We start from the raw sequence: 19,850 nt of genomic DNA, 5'->3' as shown, positions 1-19,850 counted from the left end.
GTGCCTGTAGCAATGCAAGACATTTACATTTAGGGGTAACCAGAAGATTACTAGTTCCTGGGCTAGGTGTTGCAAAGATCAAAGTACATAGAAATATGCATATGTATACATTCACATAAGTTCTTAATGGCTGGTGATTAATAATAACGCTCACTTCCAGCTCTTTCCACTCCCCACTGTGCCAAACAACGTACAGAAGTGCTACCTCTGAAAAAAATGGCATTGTCTCAATGACTCCATACAAAAACTAACATTTTTATAACTGCTAAACCTACAAACTCTGTCTGGATTCTGAAATTCAGCCCGTAATGGGCTTCTTCTCCCTCATTAGTTGGACAGCAGGTGGGTGTGGCTTGGGAGGAATGCTGGGGAATGGGTACTGAAACAAAGTAATGTTTTGAAGGATGGTGCTGCCTGCTGCCAGCTTTAGGAGAGGCAGGTGCTGCTGTGTGAGAGCTGTGAAAGTTTGTTGGAATAATGTGGTTTCACTTCATTCCTTAGTATTTTAAATGAAAGAAATTATGCTGAGTTATAAAGCTCTATTGACAGCAGAGCAAAGACATCTAAGGACTTGCCCATAGATAGACAGTGAGTTGCAAGTTATCCTTCTTTAGAACCGATAAGCCTTCAAGTGACAAGTCCTTTGAAATAACCTCTGTACTAGAGTCATGCCAATCCTGCAGGCAGAATGAGCCTCTTCGGATCTCCTTGGATGTTTGAGTTAAAAGAAAAAACATGTTCAAAGGAACATTGTATCCCTTCTCACCACATGGGTCCACCTCTCTAGCACTGGGACACTGATCATTGCCACTCCACTCAACTTTCCCTCTCTGCCTTCTTGTGTTGTGCTGGCTGGCTGTTCCCCCCCATTTTTGAAGCTTGGAGAGGCTGCTGGACAAAATGGTTGTCCCCACCCCAAACTTCTCAATTCCAAAGGATCTTTTGAGATGGTCAAGAAACTTCCCACCTCCATCCACTCACACATAACAGTGGAAAAAGGTGTTTTTTTCCTCTTCCACTGAAGTCAGTGGATTAAGTTACAGGGGGAGATAATGCTTCATAAATCCTGGCAATTTTAGGCTTGGAATTAGGAAACTTTACTTCCTAGTGTATAGTTACTAGAAAACTCTTGATTGTACTACTTGCCGCAGTGGGCTTTATGAGACACTATCTGCCTCTAGACTTAGAGTCATAATAAGGGGAAAGAGAGGGAGAAAGAGTGTGTGGAGGGGTAAGGGGTGTAAAGGCAGATTCTTGTCCCTCACCCACCAAAAACCCTTGGGATTTGGATGGGCAATAGAAGTGGCCAAATGGCACTCCAAAAATACCCCAGGGGTAAAGAGATCTGGCCCATTATTTTTTCTCTTCCAGCTCCTTCCTTCTTTCTCCACCCTGAACCACCTCCCACATATATCTTCACTCCTTCCCTATCTATTACATTTCAACTTCATTCCCATATTTAACATAATGGGAGAATGAGTGTAGGGATATTGTACAGGAGGGTTTTACACTCTAAATAGATTATCCTTTATTCGCAGTGATTTAAAGTAGGTGACCCGTAGCAAGAGCAAATAAATGATGTGGAGCTTTTCATTTTTTTAAGCAAAGTCTGGAAGCATGTTGAGAAAGGAATTACTGACAATGGTCCTTGGGAGACTCCAAACACTTAACTGACAATGGACTTTGAGAGACTCCAATCCACATAAGGAAGCTTCCTGGGAACGTTCAAGGTAGCATGTGAGCAATGGCTGCTCTCCCTGTAAAGAACTGAGTCATGCATGGACATGTGACTTGCCCATATGACTCCAAACTCCCTCTTGCTGCTGTGATAACAGGGGAGTTTGAGTGGGAGTTTGCAGGGGGAGGTGGAAGGGGAGGCAGGAGGGAGCGGTGTCTTGTGTGCTCTGTGTCCCCAGGTGCTGTGGGCAGAGACTGCAGCAGTCATGAGCCAAGCAGCAGCAGACAGAATGCAGATGATTGCATGTGGAAGCTGTGGTATGTATATGTTTCTAGCAGGTGAGCCTAAACAGAGGTATGTTTGTATGAAGTGCCACCTAATACAGTTACTGGAAGAAAATATTCGAGGGTTGGAGATGCAGGTAGATACCCTGGTGGAGTTTGGAAGGGGGTTCGAGCAGCTGATGGAGGAAAGGCAAGGAGGGGCTGAAGGAGAATGCTCAGGGGTGCAGGTGGAAGCAGAGGCTGAGGACTGTGAGGGGGGAATGTTAGGGGGAGAACAAGGGCAGTGGAAGCATGTGACCGTGAGAAGCAGGCCAAGGAAAAGGAGGGATAGTGAAGGGGAAATAGAACTCAGGAACAGGTTTGGGTGTTTGGATATCGAGGAGGGGGGGCAGCAGGTGGTAACTGAAGGTGGGAGGGTGAGGAAGAAGAGAAGAGCAGCTAGTCCAATAGAGAGAGGGGAGGAGTTGATGGAGACAGCACCAAATCTGGGCCCCGGGAGGATACAGGATGGCACAAGGGGGAGTATAAGGGAAAACAGGAACGGACACGGGTTACAACTAGAGGGAACAGAGGATAGATTACTAGATCGCACTGTCGCCAGGCGAAGGCAGGTTTACATGATTGGGGACTCCTTACTGAGGAGGTTAGACAGGCCTGTAACCAGGGCGGACCCAGAGAACAGAAGGGTGTGCTGTCTACCGGGCGCAAAGATACGGGATGTGGACCTGCGGTTGAAAAGGATACTAAAAGGAGCAGGTAAGAACCCCTTGATAATCCTTCATGTAGGAACAAATGACACGGCTAGGTTCTCGTTAGAGAGAATCAAGGGAGATTATGCCAGGCTGGGGAAGACACTCAAGGAAATCGAGGCTCAGCTCATCTTTAGTGGGATTCTGCCTGTTCCTAGAGAAGGGCAGCAAAGGGCTGACAGGATTGTGAGGATAAATAGTTGGCTAAGGGAGTGGTGCTATAAGGAGGGCTTTGGGATGTATGGCCACTGGGAGGCTTTCGGGGACAGACTTGGGATGGACTTTACCTGAGTAGGGAAGGAAATAGACTTCTGAGAGGGAGGCTGGCTCATCTCATCAAAAGAGCTTTAAACTAGGAAGTTGGGGGAGACGGTTGGGAGATGTACAGTTAATCTCCACGCCAGATTCCAACATTGAAAAGGAGAGTGATGAGATAAGAAGAGATATAGCCGGGGGGGATGGGATTGGATATAAGAAGGAGAGGGGGGGATGAACAGTAAGGGGTCCATAACAAATTACATAACTAATGGGAGACAGGCTAAATGGCATACATTAGGATGTTTATACACCAATGCAAGAAGCCTAGGTAACAAAATGGAGGAATTGGAGCTCCTGGTCCGAGAAATGAAATGAAACCAGATATCGTAGGAATAACTGAAACATGGTGGAATGGTAGTCATGACTGGAGTACAGGTATGGAAGGGTATGTGCTGTTTAGGAACGACCGGAACAAAGGTAAAGGTGGGGGGTGGCATTGTATGTCAATAATGAGGTAAGCTGTAAAGAAATAATAACTGATGGAATGGATAAGACAGAGTCTGTCTGGGCAATACTCACACTGGGTAAAAGAACTACTAGAGCCTCCCCTGGGATAGTGCTTGGGGTGTGCTATAGACCGCCGGGATCTACCCAGGATATGGATAAAGAACTATTTAATGTGTTTAAGGAAGTAAATACTAATAGGAACTGTGTAATTATGGGGGACTTTAACTTCCCAGATATAGATTGGGGAACAAATGCTAGTAGCAATAATAGAGCTCAGATGTTCCTAGATGTGCTTGCTGATCAATTCCTTCATCAAGTAGTAGCTGAACCAATGAGGGGGGAGGCCATTTTGGATTTGGTTTTGGTGAGTAGTGAGGACCTAGCTGAGGAAATGGTTATAGGGGACAACCTTGGCTCGAGTGATCATGAACTAATTCGGTTTAAACTAAATGGAAGGATTAACAGAATTAAATCGAAGACAAGGGTTTACAATTTTAAAAAGGCTAATTTTAATAAATTAAGAGGACTGGTAAGGGAAGTGGATTGGGCAAACATATTTATGGATCTAAAGGCAGATGATGCCTGGGATTATTTTAAATTAAAGCTGCAGCAGCTGTCGGAGGCCTGTATCCCGAAAAAGGGAAAACGGTTAGTGAGCAAGAGATTTAGACCGAGCTGGATGAGCGACCATCTCAAAGGGGCGATTAGTAAAAAACAGAAAGCGTACAAAGAGTGGAAGAGGGGAGGGATCAGTAAGGAAACTTACCTTATTGAGGTCAGAGCATGTAGAGATGGAGTGAGAAAGGCCAAAAGCCGTGTAGAGTTGGACCTTGCGAGGGGAATTAAAACCAATAGTAAGAGGTTTTATAGCCATATAAATAGGAAGAAAACAAAGAAAGAAGAAGTGGGACCGTTGAAGACTATAGCTGGAGTGGAGATTAAGGATAATCTAGGCATGGTGCAATATCTAAATGAATATTTTGCATCGGTCTTCAATGAGGCCAATGAAGGGCTTAGGAATATTGGCAGCGTGACAGAGGGGGATACAGGAGGGGGGATTACTGTATCCGAGGTACAAACCAAACTTGAACACCTTAACGGGACTAAGTCGGGCGGACCAGATGATCTTCATCCAAGAATATTGAAGGAACTAGTGCGAGAAATAGCAGGCCCCTTAGCGATAATTTTTAATGAATCTTTAAACTCGGGGGTCGTACCGTTGGACTGGAGAATAGCTAATGTGGTTCCTATTTTCAAGAAAGGGAAAAAAAGTGACCCGGGTAACTACAGGCCTGTCAGTTTAACATCTGTAGTGTGCAAGGTCCTGGAGAAAATTCTGAAGGAGAAAGTAGTTAAGGACCTTGAGGTCAATGGCAATTGCGACAAATTACAACATGGTTTTACCAAAGGCAGATCATGCCAAACCAATCTGATCTCCTTCTTTGAGAAAGTAACAGACTTATTAGATAAGGGAAATGTGGTGGACCTAATATACCTCGATTTCAGTAAAGCGTTTGATACGGTACCGCACGAGCAATTATTGGTTAAATTGAAAAAGATGGGGATCGATATGAAAATCCAGAGGTGGATAAGGAACTGGTTAATGGGGAGACTGCAGCGGGTCGTACTGAAAGGTGAACTGTCAGGTTGGAGGGAGGTCACCAGTGGAGTTCCTCAAGGTTCGGTTTTGGGACCGATTTTATTTAATCTATTTATTACTGACCTCGGAACTAATTGTAGGAGTGGGCTGATAAAGTTTGCGGATGACACAAAGTTGGGAGGTATTGCCAATTCGAGGAGGATCGGGATATTCTGCAGGGAGACTTGAATGACCTTGTAAATTGGAGTAACAGAAATAGGATGAAATTTAATAGTGAAAAGTGTAAGGTGATGCATTTAGGGATGACTAACAAGAATTTTAGTTACAAGCTAGGGACGCATCGGTTGGAAGTAACGGAGGAGGAGAAAGACCTCGGAGTCCTGGTAGACAGCAGGATGACTATGAGTCGACAATGTGACGTGGCAGGGAAAAAAGCCAATGCGGTCTTGGGATGCATTAGGCGAGGTATATCTAGTAGGGATAAGGAGGTGCTGCTTCCATTGTACAAGGCACTGGTGAGATCTCATTTAGAGTACTGTGTGCAGTTCTGGTCTCCCATGTTTAAAAAAGATGAACTCAAACTGGAATGGGTACAGAGAAGAGCCACTAGGATGATCAGAGGAATGGAAAACCTGTCGTATGAAAGGAGACTCGAGGAGCTTGGGTTGTTTAGCCTAACCAAAAGAAGGGTGAGGGGGGATATGATTGCTCCCTTTAAATATATCAGAGGAATAAATACCAGGGAGGGAGAGGAATTATTTCAGCTCAGTACTAATGTGGACACGAGAACGAATGGATATAAACTGGCCGTGGGGAAGTTTAGGCTTGAAATTAGATGAAGGTTTCTAACCGTCAGAGGGGTGAAATATTGGAACAGCCTTCCGAGGGAAACGGTGGGGGCGAAGGACCTGTCTGGTTTTAAGATTAAGCTAGATAAGTTTATGGAGGGAATGGTTTAATGGGATAACATGATTTTAGTCAAATGAACAGCGTGCCATCGCTGGTAAATAGTATCAATGGCCAATGAGGGTCTGGCTGGAGAATCTTGCCTACATGCTCGGGGTTCTACTGATCGCCATATTTGGGGTCGGGAAGGAATTTTCCTCCAGGGTAGATTGGCTGAGTCCCTGGAGGTTTTTCGCCTTCCTCCGCAGCATGGGGCAGGGGTCGCTAGCTGGAGGATTCTCTGCTACTTGAAGTCTCTAAACCACAGGATTTGGGGACTTCAACAGCAGAGTCAAGGGAAAGGGGTTGGGACGGCTTTGTGGCCTGCATCATGCGAGAGGTCAGACTAGATGATCATAATGGTCCCTTCTGACCTATGAGTCTATGATTTTCTACAGTAAGAACAAAGGGGTGGCTTGGGGCGGCACAATTCCAGGGGTGGCATTCCGGCCATTTTTTTTTTTTTTTTTTGCTTGGGTGGTTGGGCTCTCAGAGCTTGGGGTGAAAAATGTTTTGCTTGGGGCAGCAAAAAACCTAGAGCCGTCCCTGCTTCCACATGGCAGAGGATATAAAAGGCCCTGGAAACCCCTCCATTTTGTCTTCAATCCTGCTTCTTACCTCTGAAGGAACTTTGCTACAAACTGAAGCTCTGAACAAAGGACTGAATGACCCCTACAAGTTGTGGATGTACTCCAGAGATTTGATTTGAACCTGCAGCTTATTCCATCACTGCTACAAGCCTGAACCAAGAACTTTGCCATTACTGTTTGCAATTGATTCCATTTAACCAATTTTAGCTCTCATCTATATTTCTTTCTTTTTATGAATAAACCTTTAGATTTTAGATTCTAAAGGATTGGCAACAGTGTGATTTGCGGGTAAGATCTGACTTGGATATTGTTCTGGGTCTAGGGCTTGGTCCTTTGAGATTGGGAGAACCTTTTTTCTTTTACTTGGGTATTGGTTTTCATAACCAATCATCGCCATAAGGAGCAGTGTTCGTGGTGATACTGGGAAACTGGAGTGTCTAAGGAAATTGCTTGTATGACTTATGGTTAACCAGTGGGGTAAAACCAAAGTCCGCTCTGTCTGGCTGGTTTGGTGCCTTAATAGTAAAGGAACTCCAGCTTTGGGCTGTAACTGCCCTGCTCTAAGCAATTTGTCCTGAATTGATACTCTCAGTAGTGTCCCACCAAAGACAGCATCGTTACAGGCCCCAGGCAATTGCCCTGCTTGTTACCCGCCCCCAATGCCAGCCCTGGTTTTTATATGTAGAAAACAAGTTATTGTGACGTAGGTGGGTTTTTATAGCATGTTGAGGGGGCCTCAGAAAGAAAAAGGTTGAGAACCCCTGTCCTAAGGGAACCAATCTTTCAGGTTGCATAGTACGCTCAGGACACACAATGCAGAGGCACTGGGCCTCTAGTTCCCTGCAGAGCTGGAGACAGCCATCGGCTTCTGGCGCTGCAGGCGCCGACTTTTCAAACTGCCGGGGGGTGCTCGACCCCTGGCTCTGCCCCAGGCCCCAACCCCACTCCACCCCTTCCCCAAAGGTCCCACCCCTCCTATTCCTGCGCAGTTCCGCCCCCTCCACCAAGTGCGCTGCGTCCTCGCTCTTCCCCCTCCCTCCCAGCCTCTCTGCATGCCACGAAACAGCTGATTGTGGAGGGCAGGAGGCGTGGAGAGGGAGGCGCTGATCTGTGGGGCCCACCGGTGGGAGGGAGGTGCTGGGGTTAGGGTGGAGGGTGTTAGAACACTGCGCAACTTTAAATGAGCATGTTCTCTTATAGAACAGCAACTTAATAACGAAACAACTTTAACCGGGATGACTTGGTAAGTGAGGAAAATAAATAATAAATTAATTAATTGAGATATCCTATCTCCTAGAACTTGAAGGGACCTTGAAAGGTCATTGAGTACAGCCCCCTGCCTTCACTAGCAGGACCAAGTACTGATTTTGCCCCAGATCCCTAAGTTTTGATTGAACTCATAATCCTAGGTTTAGCAGGCCAATGCTCAAACCACTGAGCTATCCCTCCCCACCAGGAGTTACTGTATCTTTGTTCAACCAAGGGGGGAATGGAAAGTCCCACCATTCACTGAGCTGTGTCCATTGTCACATATTTTAGTAGCTCATAGAGTCTGCCAGACACTATTACTGTGCTTTGTCAACAATAAACCTGGCCTGGTGCCTTCGATACCTTAACCAATCTTGTGGTCATTGGGTGGTTCGCTCAAGGTCTGCTGTGCTGTCTGTCTGCGCAGAACTGGGGCAGCACACAGAGAGAACACACACAAGCAGCCGAACATCTAACCACACAGACAACTGTCAAGTTTTGAATATGTTTTGTGAAATAAAATTATTGTAGGCATATCTGTATATAGATAAACATATTAAAAATAAACCAGAAAAGGCTGAAAAGTTAACATAAGTATGAGAGTTTGAAGGAAAATAACACTTAGAACACATGAATTCTTCATCTTTTATGATTTAAGTCTTTCCAATAACAAATACATGCAGCCCTGAGTCCCCGCACGGTCCACTGAAAAGCCTCTGGCAGTCCAGATTTGCACTGCAGGCTGCTTATTGACTACCCCCTGCTCTAAGCCAAATGTTGTTTGCTTGATGTCAATAATATTATCCCTGTGTATAAGGCAAGAAGGATTCGGCCCTTAGAAATTCTAGCTGTGCATATTGTGTGTTTTTCGTGACATTTGCCAGTTCCCTATTTCCAAGGCAGTAGAGAAGACATAGTTGCTATGGCACTGATCCTGCAAATGGTTCTGCCTCGATGGACCATTGATGCCAAAGGGATTCAGTGCTGACACAGAGGTGCCTTCATAGAACAACTTGCAAGATTTGGGTCTCCTGGTTATTTTCAGGGACAGGATAGTGGGGGAATATTGGGCCCAAAGAATGGCTGTTATCAGGTCAGAAATTAATTTGCTTCTTTGAAGACAGAAGACCTGACGTTTGAAAGATTTTGTCTGTGTTGTTTCAATAGCCCAGAATGAGTAACTTCTTTTAAATTAATTGTTATAGTCTAAGATGATTCATTTCTTTAGAAGAAGATTGAACTATCTGATTATCAGGTTTACAATTAAGTGGCACTGTAGTTCCCCGAGGGTCTTCATCTTCCAATAATCTTAATTGCAATTTGCTGTAATTGGTATCCAGTTATCTGTTGCATCCCCTTCTTTTGTACTTGGAAAATTCAAAATCCTGACAAGTCAGTTTTGACATATTTGGTGAATGTGTTAATTATGGAGGAACTGGCAACTACTTCATGGTCAAACTGGGTTCAGTTTTTCTAGTTAAACCTTTTGTATATTTAAACCTTTTGTAAGGCATAAAAACAAATCTTAACCATACCCAAAATTACACCATTTACTCTGAGGGTAAAGTCAGCTGGTGTAAATCAGTGTCAAGCCAATAGAGCAGTGCTGACTTACACCAGTTGAGGATGTAACCCAAAATTTGCTGCAAAATTCTGAGAAAATGTCTCACTACTCCAAGAATCCAAAGGAATTAAAAATTACTCTTATTAAATATGCAGTGTTGTTGTAGCTGCGCTGGTCCCAGGATATTAGAGAGACAAGGTGGGTGGACTAATATCTTTTATGGGACCAATTTCTGTTGGTGAGAGAGACAAGTTTTGAGCTTACACAGAGCTCTTTTTCAGGTCTGGGAAACTAACTCGTGCAGGAGGCTCCGGGGGAGGGGGGGAGGAAAGGAGCGAGGGCATGGCAGGATCAGGGGAGGGGGTGGGAAGGGGTGGAGTGGGGGCAGGGCCTGTGGCAGAGCCAGGGGTTAAGCAGTGAACACCCCCGACACATTGGAAAGTTGGCACCTGTAGCTCCAGACCCGGAGTCGGTGCCTATACAAGGAGCCGCATACTAACTTCTGAAGAGGCGCATGTGGCTCCAGAGCCACAGGTTGGTCACCCCTGTCCTAAGGCATGCAAGAGGACAGCTCTTTTCCTGCTGACGATAGGAAGCCAATGAAAGTGAAGTTCCTTTCCTGCACACATCTTAAAGTGTGCCGCAGTGGAATTCCTCTCCTGGCCCTGCAGCATTTCTAAGGTCTTCAGGGCTCTCTAAATATGTGATAATTAGAGCAGGTTTTAGTTACCATGTTTGTGCCAGTAGATTCGTGAGAATCTATTTATGGGCAGGGCCATCCCTACCCATACACAAAGTACGCAGCTGCGTAGGGCACCAGCGAATTTGGGGCACCACATTTCCTGGTGCCTTGCACAGCTGCATGCTGCTCCAGCCTCTGCTCTGCCTCTTCTCCATGGCCCCTGCCCCTGCTCTGCTTCTGCTCCAGCCCCACCTTTTCCCACCCCTGCTCCGCCCCAGCCCTGCCCCCACTCCATCCATTCCCCAAAGCCCCCCATCCCTGATCCACCCCCAACCCACCCCTTCCTGCCCCTGCCCCGCCTCCACTCCCCTGAGGACTGCAGCAGTGCCGGGCCTGCACTCACCGGTAGCCAGGGCCAGCTCCAGGGTTTTGGCCGCCCAAAGCAAGCAAAACAAGAAACAAAAAAGCCGTGATCGCGATCTGTGGTGGCAATTCGGCGGGAGATCCTTCGCTCCGAGCAGGAGTGAGGAACCGTCCGCCAAATTGCCGCCGAACAGCTGGACCTGCCGCCCCTCTCCGAAGTGGCCACCCCAAGCACCTGCTTTGTAAGCTGGTGCCTGGAGCTGGCCCTGCCGGTAGCAGGAAGTGCAGTGACCCGGCCCCAGCCATGCCACCAGTGAGTGGTGAGGGGAGGTTTCCCCCTACCCCCCAAGCCAGCCCCCTCCCCCCCCAGCGGAGACCTGGGGCCCCACACACCCCTGCGTAGTGCTCCCGAATGGCTAGGGAGGGCCCTGTTTATGGGAGTGATATAGTGTTGACTCCTCTGCTCTCCTGTCCTACCCTATTGCCAGAACAAACTAAGGCCTCTCATTTAGCTTTTTTTAGCAGCAAGGTGTTTGTTTCCAGGTAAAGTCTATAGCAAAACCATAACATCTCTGGGCTTGCAGAGTCAGTCTACAGCATTAATTCCCTCTCATTCCCTCTATTGGTTTACTAGTTAGTGAATTCTGGAACCACATTATCTATGGTCTATCTCTCCAGGTTATAATAATGAGAACAGTTTATCATGTCTGTCCCTTCTCCTTTCTCTCCTGACATTGCAAACTGGTATCACACTGTTATGATTAATAGTGACAATTGTGAGTCTCTCACAGTCTTCTTATTGGCCACCTAGCTGTTTTGAAGCTTAGCAGTACTTCCAGTGAATGGTACTTCTATTCCCTTATGTGTTTTCTATTTAATCTACCTCTTGAATTCATGGCATTCTGGTTCTGCTAGATTCTGTTCAGTTAGACCTTTGCGCTAACAACAGAACTAGAGCTCATCTTAGCCCCACTGTTAATTCATACACACTAATATTGTTTCACTAAAGGAATATCCCAAAATATCATAGAAATGTAGGGATGGCAGGGACCTTAAGAAGTCATTTAATTTAGCCCCTATGCTGTGGCAGGACCAAACATACCTAAACCATCCCTGACAGGCATTTGTCCAACCTGTTTTTAAAAACCTCCAATGATGGGGATTCCACTACCTTCCTTGTAAGCTTACTACAATGCTTAACTACTCTTACAGATAGAAAGTTTTCCCTAAAAACTAACCTAAATCTCCCTTGCTGAAGATTAAGCGGATTACTTCTTGTCCTGCCTTCAGTGGACATAAGAACATAAGAACAGCCATACTGGGTCAGACCAAAGGTCCATCTAGCCCAGTATCCTGTCTTCCGACAGTTGCCAATGCCAGGTGCCCCAGAGGAAATGAACAGAACAGGTAATCATCAAGTGATCCATCCCCTGTCGCCCATTCCCAGCTTCTGGCAAACAGAGGCTAGGGACACCATCTTTGCCCATCCTGGCTAATAGCCATTGATGGACCTATCCTCCATGGATTTATCTAGTTCTTTTTTGAACCCTGTTATAGTCTTGGTCTTCACAAGATCCTCTGGCAAGGAGTTCCACGGGTTGACTGTGCATTGTGTGAAAAAATACTTCCTTTTGTTTGTTTTAAACCTGCTGCCTATTAATTTCATTTGGTGGTCCCTAGTTCTTGTGTTATGAGGAGGAGTAAAAACACTTCCTTATTTATTTTCTCCACACCAGTCATAATTTTATAGACCTCTATCATATCCCCCCTTAGTCATCTCTTTTCCAAGCTAAAAAGTCCCAGTCTTATTAATCTCTCCTCAGATGGAACCCGTTCCATACCCCTAATCATTTGTGTTGCCCTTTTCTGAACCTTTTCCAAGTCCAATATATCTATTTTGAGATGAGGCAACCATATCTGCACACAGTATTCAAGATTTGGGCATACCATGGATTTATATAGAGGCAATATGATATTTTCTGTCTTATTATCTATCCCTGTCTTAATGATTCCCAACATTCTGTTAGCGTTTTTGACTGCCACATTGAGTGGATGTTTTCAGAGAACTATCCACAATGCCTCCAAGATCTCTTTCTTGAGTGGTAACAGCTAATTTAGACCCCATGATTATATATATCTATAGTTGGGATTATGTTTTCCAATGTTCATTACTTTGCATTTATCAAATTGATGTCATCTGCCATTTTGTAGCACAGTCACCTAGTTTTGAGAGATCCTTTTATAGCTCTTCGCAGTCTGCCTGGGACTTAACTATCTTGAGTATGTTTGTATCATCTGCAAATTTTGCCACCTCACTGATTACCCTTTTTTCCAGATCATTTATGAATATGTTGAATAGGACTGGGCTCACTACAGACCCCTGGGGGACACCACTATTTACCTCTCTCCATTCTGAAAATTGATCATTTATTCCTACCGTATGTTTCCTATCTTTTAACCAGTTACCAATCTATGAGAGAACCTTCCCTCTGATCCCATGACTGCTTACTTTGCTTAAGAGCTTTTGGTGAGGGACGTAAACTCTAAGTACACTATATCCGCTGGATCCCCCTTGTCCACATGCTTGTTGATCCCCTCAAAGAATTCTAGTAGATTGGTGAGGCATGATTTCTCTTTACAAAACAATATTCCCCAACAAATTATGTTCATCTATGTGTCTGACAATTTTGTTCTTTACTATAATTTCAGCCAGTTTGCCCGGTACTGAAGTCAGGTTTACCGGCCTGTAATTGTTGGGGTCACCTCTGGAGCCCTTTTTAAAAATTGGCATCGCATATCCTCCAACCATTTGGTACAGAAGCTGATTTAAATGATAGGTTACAGACTACAGTTCTGCAATTTCACATTTGAGTTCCTCAGAACTCTTGGGTGAATACTTCGAGAACACTTACTCACAGTCCTGTTTATAACAGTTCTTAACATATTTGAAGACTGTTATCAGGTCCCCCATCAATCTCCTTTTCTCAAAACTAAACATGCCCAGTTTTTAAAATCTTCCCCCCAGGTCAGATTTTCTAAACCTTTTATCATTTTTGTTACTCTCTCTGGACTCTCTCTAATTTTAAAGGGTGGAGCTCAAAACTGGATACAATACTCCTGCTGACACCTCACTGATGCTGAGTAGAGGGGGACATTACTTTCAGTGTCTTACATATGAATGCTGTCAATACACCCCAGAATGATAATAGCTTTTTTTGCTGTTGCATCACATTTTTGGCTCAGATTCAATTAGTGATCCACTATAACCTCAAATCCTTTTCTGCAGTACTACTGCCTAGCTAGCTGTTTATTTTGTATATGTGTGTTTGATTTTTCCTGCCTAAGTATAGTACTTTGCACTTGTCTTTATTGAATTTCATCTTGTTGATTTCAGTCCAATTTGTCAAGGTCATTTTGAACTCTAATTCTGTTCTGCAACGTGCTTGCACCTCCTCCCAGATTGGTGTCATCTGCAAATTTTATAAGCATATTCTCCACTCCATTATCCAAGTAATTAATGATAATATTGAATAGTGCTAGACCCAGGACAGACTCCTGCGGGACAGCACTAGATACTCCTAGTTTGACACTGAACCACTGATAACTACTTTTGAATATAGTTTTTTCAACCAATTATGCACCCACCTTATCATAATTTCTTCTTGACCATATTTCCCTAGCTTGCTTATGAGAATGTCATGTGGGACTGTGTCAAAAACCTTAGTAAAATAAAGATATATCACATCTACTGCTTCCCCCCGCACCCCCCATCTACCAGGTCAGTAACCCTGTCAAGGAAGGTGATTAGGTTGGTTTGACATTATTTGTTCTGGACAAATCCATGTTGGCTACTACTTGTTATCCTCAAGGTGCTTACAAATTGATTGTTAATTTGTTCCAGTATCTTTCCAGGTATCAAATTAGACTGGCTGGTCTATAATTCCCCAGATCCGCTTTGTTCCTCTTCCTAAACATAGTACTATGTTTGTCCTTCTCCTTCTCTTTGAGACCTCACCACCCTCCATGAGTTCTCAAATATAATTGCTAATCTTTCTGAGATAGCAAAAGCAATTTCCTTAAGTGCCCTAAGGTGAATTTCATCAGGCCCTGCTGTCTTGAATACATCTAACATATCTAAATATTCTTTAACCTGTTCCTTTTCCTATTCTGGCTTGTGTTCCTTCCCTCTTGTTAAATGTTGATTGTGTTAAGTATCTGGTCACAATTAGCTTTTTTAGTAAAGACTGCAGCAAAATAGGCATTAAACACACATCAGCGCTTCTTGATGTCACCCATTATTAGCTTACCTTCTCCACTAAATAGTTAGCACCTACACTTTTCTTCTTGTTCCTAATGTTATTATAGAACAGAGATGCCTTTTATGTCCCTTGCTAGATGTAACTCATTTTGTGCCTACTAGGGCTTGTCTACACAGGGCTTGTCTTCACTTCCACAGTGAATTAAGATACACTGAATTCAGGCCACTTTAATTCTGAATGAGAGTGTCGACACAGGCGTTTAATGCAGTTTGATTAATCCACATTAAATTTACACCTGTAGTTAATTTGGATTAATTTTTCTGAGTATCTCCATGTAAAGCAGCCCTTACCTTTTCTGATTTTGATTTTGTCCCTATATGTTTATGCTATTTTTTTGTACTCAGCCTTAGCAATTTGTCCATGTTTTCACTTTTCTATAGGATTCCTTTTTGATTTTCAGGTGATTAAACAGTTCCTGGTCCAGCCTCTTCCTATCGGCCTCTTACTATTGTTAGATGCTGTTGTGCCATTAATATTGCCTTTGAGAAATTGCCAGCTCTCCTGAACTCCTTTTTTCCTTAGATTTTCTTCCTATCAGATCTCTGATTTTGTTAAAGTCTTCTTTTTATTCTGCTGCTTTCACTTCTTCCTTTTTTTAGAATCATGAAATCTATAATTTTGTGATCACTTTCACCCAAATTTCCTTTTACCTTCACATTTGCAACCAATTTCCCCCTGTTAGTTAGAATCAAGTCCAAAATGGATGTCCCACTAGTTTCTTCCTCTACCTTCTGAAACAAGTTGTCATCCCCGGTACAGTCCAAGAACTTATTGGAGGTTTTGTGTTTTGCTGTATTACTTTTCCAATGCATATCCGCAATTAAAGTCCTCCATTACTACCAGGTCTTGTGTTTTGGCTATTTCTGGTTCTAGAAATACCTTATCCACCTCCTCCTCTTGATTTGGTGGTCTGTAGTAGACACCTACCATGACATTGTCCCTGATCTCCCCACTTTTTATCTTCACCCAGAGACTTTCAAAAAGCAACAAAGAGTCCTGTGACACCTTATAGACTAACAGACGTATTGGAGCATAAGCTTTTGTGGGTGAATATCCACTTTCTCAGACGCATAAGGTGCCACTGGACTTTTTGTCACTTTTTACAGACCCAGAGTAACGCGGCTACCCCTCTGATACAGAGACTTTCAAGTGGTCTGCCTCTTACCTCCTTCTGGACCTCAGAACAAGTGTATATATGCTTGATATATAATGCAACAACTCCTCTCTTTTTCCCCTGCCTGTCTTTACTGAACAAGCTATAGCCCTTTATACCAATATTCCAGCAATGAGATTTATCCCACCCAGTCAGACAGTGATGCCAAAGTAATAATTTAGCTTGTGTACCGACTTCCAGTTCTTCCTGTTAGTTCCCCATCCCTCCTGCATTTATGTATCAATATCTAAATAAAAAAGAAATACACTTTCCACACCCTGCACAGGAGGGGGAGTAGCAGCCTCACAGAGGCTGCTTTCCTCTTGCATGCTGTTACCCATGACATGGGTAGCTGGCACATAGGAGTGAGGAGGTGCCTTACACCCCCTTACTCCTCTGTGATGCATCACAAGGCTAATGGTGATCTAGCCCAAAGTGACCAGCACTCATGCTGGCAATAAGCTCAGAAATACAGTAATACTTAAGATAGAACTTTTTTGTCAAGAAAAAAAATGATCCCTGAGAAATCAGGAAGAAGGAATCCATCTATAATTATTCTGTGTCACAGAGATGTGATCACAGCAGGCAGGCTCACATTTAGACAACTCCAAATGGGCATATTCAGAATAAAGTCTAGAAGTTGTGGTTCAGCAGGCAGCCCAGCTGGCTGGAACATGGGGAATTTAGAGCTTTTCTCCCCAAACAAAAGGGAGCTGGAAGCATCATAAAGCGACAAAATCCATCTTCCAAGAGCCACGGCTACCAGCTCTCAGAGTAGCAGTGCAGGTTATCATCCTTTAAGCATGCTGCAACGAAGTCACAGTGAGAAGATCAACACATCAAGCCATCTTTGAGTTATTATATGGTAATTTGCACTGACACTACAGCTAAAATCCCCAGATGTTTGAAAGAAAGGAATTGCAAATTAGGAATACACAGGAACCCTGTCGATGATGGGGAATGGGCTTGATAGCCGCCATCTTCTGATTTCAGCCTTAGAAGGATAGGCTTTGCTATTAAAGTTGGGGGAATAATTATTTTTCTGGTTTGTTGCCAGGTCTGAAAAACCAAAAAACCCTAGTGGTTTGAAGTGAACTGAATCTGAACATCTTTTGAATTTTCACTGAATCAGAAAAGTCAACAAAAAGCCCACTGTGGGCTGAAATGGTGAAACCTCCCTTTCTTCTCATTTTGTAAATGGTGCCTAAGTCCCTTTGTGAATCTAGGCTGAATACTTTTTTGTCAAAAGTATTCAGTGAATTTGTGTCAAATTCATAAATAATGTCATAAATAATGTCCACAAAAATTTGCCTCTCTCTAATTCCAATACCAGAGCGAGGTTAAGGGAATCTTAAATGAATACCTTAACCAGATCTTTTTTACACAGATGTTCACAGCGTGAGCGAGAGAGCAGCTTTACTGCCTTCTAGTGACTCATACAACATTGTATAGAATAATCAAGTAATACTAGAACATAGGAGTTTCCATATGGGATTGGACCCAATGTCCATTTAATCCATCATCCTGTCTCTGACAGTGGCCCACTCAGGAAGGTGTGTAAGAACCCCACAGTAAGAATATGAGGGGAAAACTGTCCCTTCACATTAGGCCTCCTCTTAACCTCTAATAGAGACTAGCTTAAACTCTGAAGCCCCAGGTTTGATATCCCTTCCGATATTTTTTTTATCATTAATGATGGCAACTCTGTCTACTACTGAAAAAAATATTGCTTTGTGCTCAAATTCTTTGACCAATTCAGAAATGATTTCAGTGCATGACAGAATGAGGCTTGCAAAACAGGAAGGTGATAATCAATCCTTGATAAGGGTGGGTCATGGAGGCAGGGCAAGGCAATCTTAAAATGGGTGAATTCTTGCTGGGCTCTGAAGATGAAAGATGCAGACTTTGTAACCATAGAAACATGATGGGCCAAGGATAATGCTGAACTTCTGATTAGGTTTTTGGTTTAGCATAAAATGCAGTTTGGAGAAGAAGATGAGATGTAGTAATAAAGACCTTTTTGCTCTTTCTGACATCCATGGATGAAAAGCACTAAAGTGATTTACAAAGGAAGATAAGTATTATGTCCAGTTTACAGATAGGGAAACTGAGACCCAGGGAGGTGACATGCCCAAGGTCAGAAATAGAAGCCACATCTCCCAACTCATAGGCTAGGTTTACCCTTGGAGCTAGAGGTGTGATTCGCAGCTTGAGCAAACATACGTTAGCTGTCATTGAGCTAGCACATAGAAGTAGTAGTGATGTAGCACAGGCAGCAGCAAGAGGTGGCACAGGCGAACTGGCCCTGAGTACGAACCCTCCTGGACCCCTGGGTAAATACTCATGGCAGTTAACCCATACCACCATTTGACACTGCCTGTGTTACCATGGCTACGCTATTTTTAGCCACTAGCTCAATGAGAGCAAGCATAAGTATGTTTACTGAACCTGGGAATCACACCCCCAGCTACAAGTACAGATGTAGCCTTAGTTTATTGCCCTACCCACTGGATCAAATAGGCTCCCATAAGATCCAGAGAGGCATTCTGACACTAATCATTAATAATTCACCCTTTGACATAGGGCTAAATTTCATTCCCCCATTTATATCCACATATCCCCATTGATCTGAGTGAGAGCAAATTTGACTCAAAGCGTATGCAGGATTTACAGAAAGGAAAATATGAAAATCTTTAGGTAGTCAAACAGAAAGAGGATACTTATAGAAAGTTGGCCAGTCTCGCATATCTCCTGTTTTCATATGTAGCCCTTCTGCCAGGTGGAGCCAGCAGCAACAAGGGCTGGGTTCAGTATCTAGGGGTTTTGTTTCAACAATACAACACAAAACTCGCTCACCCAGTGACTTGGGACAATTACACACCACCCCTCATAGAGGCAATACTTCCCCTCTCTCAAGGACAGAATCTGAGTGTAGCAAAACCTTTTAATAAAAGGAGGGAAGTAACTCAGCATTAATTTGGGAAAACACCACAACTAGGGTTCATAAACATAAACCATGAGCAAAAGACCTACCCCCAAGTAAGTTGGGCAGTGCCCTTTTCCCCTCAGGTTCTTAAGTTCAGCAACCCAAAAGTCCTTTTAACGTGCCCATCTCTGCTCTGCACCGCACTCACAGTTGCTGTCTTTAGCCAGTGCAGCCCCAGAGTTCAGAGGCTCATTCGCAGAGTTCACCTCCCACCCTGGGCGGAAGGTGGGGGTAAGGAGGCACCTTACACGCTCTGCTGCTCGGGCACTTGCTCGTCGCCCCAATGGCCGATTGCCACGCCTCTCTGTGCGGCTCTGCTCTGGCCCTCTCCACCAGCTGCCCTGCTGGTCACTCTCTGTGCCACTCTGCCAGCCTCCCTGATGGCCACTTGCTGCACCTTTCCATCAGCTGCCCTGCTGGCTCTGCCTCTCCGCCAGCCACCCTGCTGGCAAGTTACCACGCCTGTCCACCAGCCGCCCTGCTGGCCTCTTGCTGTGCCTCTCCGCCAGCCACCCTGCTGGCCACGCCTCTCCACCATCCACCCGGCTGGCCACTTGCCAAGATGTCTTCAGGGCCCCCCACTTAACACAGCTCTCAGTGATTTTTAACTCTCAGTGATTTCAGCTGTTAATGGGGGAGCCTCACTGCTGGTGCACACTGGCCAGTTTTTTGCAATAGAGACACTATCCCAAAGTAGGTCTAATACTTAGACCTAGATATCAGTGATTTCAGCTCTGCAGTGTGTAACAAGACCCTCAACTGAGCCTAAATTAGCTCTTTTATTATACCTTGGAGAGTGGAAGGGTCAAATGCTGTCTAGAACCCTTAAACAGGGTCCACACCACCAAGTACAAGTACCTGTCCCCACCCTCTCTCAACTCATTGGGCTTTGGAACCCATGCCCCCTACCTAATGAGTGTAATA

This window comes from Malaclemys terrapin, chromosome 1, assembly GCF_027887155.1.
Source record: "Malaclemys terrapin pileata isolate rMalTer1 chromosome 1, rMalTer1.hap1, whole genome shotgun sequence".
In the NCBI taxonomy this organism is placed as follows: Eukaryota; Metazoa; Chordata; order Testudines; family Emydidae; genus Malaclemys; species Malaclemys terrapin.
The sequence above is the reverse complement of the archived record's forward strand: the minus strand, read 5'-3'. Positions refer to the sequence as shown.